At 45.5% G+C, this 6,834-nt stretch overlaps 1 pseudogene; it reads right to left on the bottom strand.

Moving 5' to 3' along the window:
- Window positions 1-1,635: 1,635 nt before the first annotated feature.
- On the bottom strand, window positions 1,636-2,118 carry LOC138809017 (ubiquitin-conjugating enzyme E2 D3 pseudogene; annotated as a pseudogene).
- Between the last annotated feature and the right edge of the window lie 4,716 nt (window positions 2,119-6,834).

The following is a 6,834-nucleotide window of genomic DNA, read 5'->3' as shown; positions in this document are numbered from 1 at the left end:
CTCTGGTCCATGAAAGGCATTCAAGAACAAAAGAAGGAATGGATACGAGGTATCTCTGAATCGGGGATTTTCAGCTACCTTGGGAGACAGAAAGGAGGATCTCTCTAATGGAGGGACAAAGTAGCCAGCTCTCCTCCAACCCCATTGGGTAAGTGCAGGGCTGAGATTTATAGTACTTAACGGGAAATCAGCATAGGTACTGAATCATCAGAATGTGCCTAGTACTGGACTGGGGACTAAGTGTGGCCCTCTTGCTTGTGGGTAATAAATGGGAGAGATGGGGTACTAGGTCATCCATCAACTGCTTTGAAAGTATTATGGCAATCCACCAATCAGCCTGGCCAATCAGCCTAGCCATGTCACACATGCACAATACCTTCTTCAGCTTGGGGCAAGTGGTTGTAGGGGACTAAAAGGCCTCTACTAACTTGCCTTCCAAGTCTCAGTTTCTCCTAAAACAACCAAGTGACATTTGCTCATCTTTGGGGTCTACTCCAGCCCTGACCATCTGTAATTTTCAACTTTTTGTTGTTGTTTTTTCAGAGCTAGGAGATCCAACGTAGGGCCTTAAACATACTCAGCAAACATTCTTCCACTGAACTACATCCTCAGGCCCTGTGTATTAATATAAGACTAATAATAACTTGTCATAGTCAGTAAGGAATAGTAGATCTATTTATTAGTAGATCCAGCACAGATCTGAAGTTGGTAGATCAGTGCAAATTCTGGCTGCTACTCTGTGACTTGTGTCCCAGTTAGCTTCTCAGAACTTCCAGATTTAATCAATTCAACAAAGACTTTCTCAGTCCTTTTTTGGTGTCAGGCCGTGGGACGCACTGGTGGACAGATCTAGTTTTGGCCATCATAGCACTCACTGATCTCCACAGATCTCTTTGGATGCAAGTGACAGATACTGATCCCTCTTCAGACTAGGCAAAACAAGAATGTAGGGGACTCTGGTAGGTCCTAGGTGTGGCCTTACCTAGAGTTCTAATAAAGATGGCACCAACCATTCAGCCCATGTGTACTTTATTTTTCAATTTACATTTTTTTATTTTTTATTTATTTTTATTTTATTTTATTTTTTGTAGAACAAGAACAGGTCATTCCTTTATTGACATGCATAAAATACATCACATTTTCTGTTCTGCTGATGCTATAAATTCAATGCCAATGCTCCAGCCACATCAGTTAGAAGCATAAAGTATATCATGTAACCTCAAATCTCTAACAGTAGAAGGCTTAAAGAATGGATGCTGCAAGAATGTTGTTTCCTTTGATGTGACAACTGAGCATCCATGTCCCTCCCCCTCAGATGGCTTCTTCAGCATGTTAGAGCAGTGAGGAATAGTTTAGTCTCATAACCGCGTTAAGAGTGAAGATATTGGCCATATAATACACATACTCCATTTTTAAAAAAAAATTCTGAATCTTGGGCAACTGTTCTCTTGTAACTACTTTACAGTTTCTAAAAGCAGTTATTGTCCAAAGCTGGAAGAACTTAAGTCTTCTCAGATGAGTATGTGAATGAATGGAGGGAGTTAAACAAAAAATAAAATTAAAAAAAAAAAGATAAGGTCTGATAGGGGAGCAGCTGGATAAGAAATAAAAAAAGGAACAGTAATTGGAAGTTTATTCCAGCTATAATGCAGGTTATTCTGACTTTACGGTAGCATCACATGGCATACTTCTGAGTCCATTCCCGAGATATTCTGTTGTACTTATCTCTGTCTGTTTTATAGATCCGTGCAATCTTGGCACTAGGGGGTCATCTGGGTTCGGATCACCTGGCAGTGAACAAATGGATAAAAGAACTTTAGAAATAGTTAAAGCAGGAGACCACTGTGACCTTAGAATATCAAGACAAATGCTGCCATTACTGTTCATATTTGGATGGTAACTTCTTGTTGTAAATGCAACCTTGGGTGGTTTGAAGGGGTAGTCTGTAGGAAAATGAATTGTCACAAGGAATACACCGCCTTGAGATGGGCTGTTATTAGGTCCCATAATTGTGGCTTGCCAGTGAAACATGTCATCCCCAACTAGACCTGCAGAGCACTGTGCTGGAGGATCAAGGGCCAAATCACTAAGTTCCTTATTAATTTGTTTCAACACCATAGTCTGTGCTTTTCGCTTGGCTCCTCACTCTATCTCGGTGTGTGCTCAAAGGGTCCGGCCAAAACTCTTGATTATCTGAGCGGCTGGGGAAGGACTGTATCTTCGTCTCACACCGGTTCTGCCAGACACAGGCATTTGGGAGGTGAATCTCATGAGAACCTCGTGGCCAGCTCTTATTTTTTTATTTTGTGTCATTAGTGGAGCTTGATCTGAGAGACTGGACACTGCTGTCCCTTAGGTTTTTCATTTAAGCCGGGCACTCCAGCACTTGAGCCAAAGCTCCACTTCAGGCTTCTTTGATGATTAATTAGAGACAGGAGTCTCATGGACTTTGCTTCCCCAGGCTAGCTTTGAACCGCCGTCCTCAGCATTCAGCCTCCTGAATAGCTAGGATTACAAGTAGGAGCCACTGGTGCTGGACCTCCAAGTGCTTTTTTTCTGTCTCTCTCTGACTCTGATTCTCTCCAGCCCTGATGCTGATGATGGTTACAGGACTTATCAGGAAAGGGAATCTGATTGGCCCATCCTGGGTCACATATCCACTTACCATCCAATCGGCTGTGACCGGGTGGTAGGACCATACTGTACAATGTGGCCTCAGGGATTCACCCACATGCATGGAGGATGGGCCCACAGTCTTCCCTCCAATCCCCCACAAAAACGTAGGTTCCACAAACATAAATGAAGTCCTGTACTGTGGTGCCATGTGGACAGCTGGTGCTGGATTGAAGAGGGCCCAGCCCAATTAATAATAGTGTCTTCTGTGCATCCAGAAACTCATGTATATTTTCACAGTCACCTTGCTGAGTTGATTTATACAAGTTCGTTGAGCATAGAACGTGCTCAGGCTAGGTGTCCCCCAGATGTTTTGGTGTCTGATGTGTAGAATGAATGAATGAGTCAACGAAGGAATGAATGAATGAGATGGGGGTTGGATGAGAGAATGGAAAAGGGAGTTTTTGCAGTTAGTTTCCTGTTTCCTTGTCACACAGGTCTTTGTTGACAACTTAGCAACAAAAGAACGAGGAGCTCAGGTCCTTATGAGCATTGGAGGAAGAGGATCAAGGACTGGGTTCAGGTAGTCTCACCCTGACTCTCATTAACTTACAACTCGTGTGTGTGTGTGTGTGTGTGTGTGTGTGTGTGTGTGTGTGTGTGTGTGTGTGTGTGCTGGTATTGGGACTTGAACTGAGTGCCTTTAACTTCCACACTTACTAATGTATCATTGAGGCACTGACTTTGATTGTCTGGACTCAGTTTCCCAAGAGGGTATGACTGAAGTTTGGGTTTTGAGAAGGCCTTGCCTTTCCCAGGTTTACAGGGGGCCTCCTGGCAGCCCAGAGAGAAGGAAAAGAGCTCCGGTTTTCCTCTGGCTGCATTGTGGTACCCCTGGGAGCCCTGGCTGCCACCAATCCATGACCTCACCATCTGTGTGGTTGAAACCAGAGAATCTCTTGTTAGGGGCTGAGCAGGAAGTTTTTTTTTTTTTTTTTTCCTTTCCTGAGGAGGGAGCTTTTGTTCTCCAAGCCTTGATGAGGAGGCAGAGGAATTTCCAGCCAGATGATGTCAGCCCTGGGGGGGGGTTGGGGAGCCCGGGGAACCTGCAGAGGGGCGGAGCGGGGGCCTGCCCGTAGCAGTGCAGGATTTCAGGCACCAGGGGCCTGGGTCTCTTTCCCCTCCTTCCCATGACCCAGGTCAGCAGCCTGTCCATCTCAAGAGGAAAACCACAGGGAAGCTCATTTGCTTTTTAATTCTACCTGCTTCCTCACCTGACTCACCAGAATGACTTGAACCTTACTGGGACTCAGTTTCCCCATTTATAACATGAGACCAGAGTCCAGCTCCAGGGACCCTCACTTTACCACTACAGGGACTGACCAGGCTGTCCTTTTATTTTTATTTTTTATTTTTTGCCAGTCCTCAGGCTTGAACTCAGGACCTGGGCACTGTCCCTGAGCTTCTTTAGCTCAAGGCTAACAATCTACCACTTGAGCCACAGCTCTGCTTCTGGTTTTTTCTGTTTATATGGTACTGAGGAATCAAACCCAGGGCTTCATGCATGTTAGACAAGCACTCTACCACTAAGCCACAGCCCTAGCCCGAGTCCTTTTATTTTATTTTTATTCTTTTTTTTTGTGTGTGTGCTGGTACTGGGGCTTGAACTCAGGGCTTCAGGATTTCACTCTCTCAGTTGGCTTTTTTGCTCCAGGCTGGCTCTCTACTACCTGAGTCATACCTTTACTTCTGGCTTTTTGGCAGTTGATTGGAGATGAGTCTCATAGATTTTCTTGCCTGGGCTGGCTTTGAATCATGATCCTCAGATCTCAGCCTCCTGAATAGCTAGGATTACAGGTATGAGCCACAGGTCTCTGGGGCGGACCACCTTTACCAGTACACAAGCTTTCGAGATGGTTATGTGTCCTAGAGCAGCCTGTGTAACCAACAGAAATGTATTCTTTCTTGTCCTGGAAGTCAGAAAAATCTCCATTTGAGACTGTGAGAGAGGAGCTGTCCCAGGCTTCTGGCCTTGGTTTGTATCTATCACATCCTTATATCTCAGCCTCCTGAGCAGCTAAGATTACAGGCATGAGCCATCACCAGCCCCTGGCTAAGGACATCATCTTCTGTGCATCTCTGTCCCAATGATCTCTCCTGTAAAAGCCCTGGCCACATTGGATGTGAACCACCCCCTAATGAACCTCATTTTAACTTGCTTGCCTCTGCCAAAGTACTAGATGGCACTTGTGTCAGGTTCCAAAGCGCTGGAAATAAAATTTAGGGAGACACAATGATCAAGGGCCATGTACAACTGAAAGGCAGCTTTAAGTCATTAGCATCAGGAAGGAAGATGAATTCAAGCTGAAGAGATAGTAGTATTGTCTTTAAAGCCCTAGAATTCCAGCCTGTTGTAGGTGGCTCACACCTGTAATCTCAGATGCTCAGGAGGCTGAGATTTGAGGATAGTGATTCAAAGCCAGCCTAAGAAGGAAAATCTGTGAGGCTCTTATCTCCAATTAACCACCAAAAAGCTGGAAGTGGAACTGTGGCTCAAATGGCAAAGCTCTAGCCTGAGTGAAAAAGCTAAAGAACAGTGTCCAGGCCCTGAGTTCAAGCCCCAATACTGGCACAAAAAACAAATACAGCGTCAGATCCTAGTTAATGAAACCCTATTCCCATTTCCAATTTCACTTGCCAAAATCAAATGTGAAATCCATGAGACCTCTGTAATTGAGACAGATTGGGGTAGGGGGCACACTGGAGATAGATTTTTGTTTGTGTACTTGCTGAATGACCTTGGACACAAGATCTCCTGTTCTAGGCTTCAGTCTCTTTGACTGTCAAGTGCATGTGTGCCCATGCATGCAGGTAGGAGAATGGGAGAGAGAGAGGGTCAGGCTGTTGTTCTGTATGCTGGGCCATGAGTTAAAACCAGTGGTCTCCCTTAAGCATTAGCTTCACATGAAGGTGAGCAATCTAGGATAGCATTATAAATCTGTTTATTTATTTATTTTTGTGCCAGTCCTGGGCCTTGAACTCAGGCCCAGGTGCTGTCCCTGAGCTTTTTAGCTCAAAGCTAGCTCTCTACCATTTGAGCCACAACTCCACTTCTGGCTTTTTTTTTCTGGTTTATTGGAGAGAAAGAATCTCACTGACTTTCTCAGATGGGTTGGCTTTGAACTATAATCCTTACATCTCAGCCACCAACAGCCCCTGGCTTAGGATATCATTTTAAAAGCCCAGAGCACACAATACAGCTCAGGGTAGAGCACAATACCTTAGAGAAACTAGAAAAACACTGGGCTTGTTGAAGATACTCTGCATTCAAACTCAGCCCCACATCCCAGATCTTGCCTCTGTGCTGATAGGGATTCTGGGAATCCCAGAAAGCTAAGAAAGCTGGAGATGCTCTGGAATAGATCTTGATCATGACATGTCAGGTTAGAGAACAGAGAACACTAGGTTTGAATCCCCCTCCTCCTTGACACACACACACACACACACACACACACACACACACACACACACACACACAAGAACAGAGAACACTAGGTTTGAATCCCCCTCCTCCTTGACACACACACACACACACACACACACACACACACACACACACACACACACACACACACACACACACACACACACTTGAGAATTCCAGGGCTCTTTCATTCATTGCTGCATTCGATGGCCCAACCAGGTGAGAAGTTGGCCTCCAATCAGAAGAGCCAGAAGACTTGTGGGTGTGGCAGCAGAGGAAGTGGAATGAACTACTGGAGGAAGCAGTCTCTGGAAGCGGCACTCCTGTGGAAAGAAATACTTTGCGGCTTCTCTATCGTCCAGTTCCTCTGATGGTCACGATGACAGGAATTGGAAAGTGAGACCCTGTTTTTCTTCTTCCCCCACCGCAGCAAGGCCTCTCAAGGTATACCCTGGCCTTTTCCTCTCTTCTCTACCTCCTGTATTTGGCTCCTGCCCCGGTACCCACTTAACCTTGTTCACCACATGGTCTTGATTCCACCTTTCGCTTCCCCTCCTCCCTATCACTGTACCTAGCCCTTGCTTTTCTGTGCATTTTCTCCCTCTACACCTCACATGACCCCAGCTCAATCTTTCTGATGTCGGGGAAACCAGCACAGATGCCTGCTGTAGTCTCCACACCCCAAGAGCCTGACTTGCTCAGCGAGACTAAAGGGTACGCACAGCGTTTTCATTCCA

The sequence above is a fragment of the Dipodomys merriami genome, unplaced genomic scaffold (assembly GCF_024711535.1).
Source record: "Dipodomys merriami isolate MVZ:Mamm:240054 unplaced genomic scaffold, mDipMer1.0.p SCAF_48, whole genome shotgun sequence".
NCBI classification, from domain to species: Eukaryota; Metazoa; Chordata; class Mammalia; order Rodentia; family Heteromyidae; genus Dipodomys; species Dipodomys merriami.
Note: the sequence above shows the minus strand (reverse complement) of the source record. Positions and strands in the feature narration are given on the sequence as shown.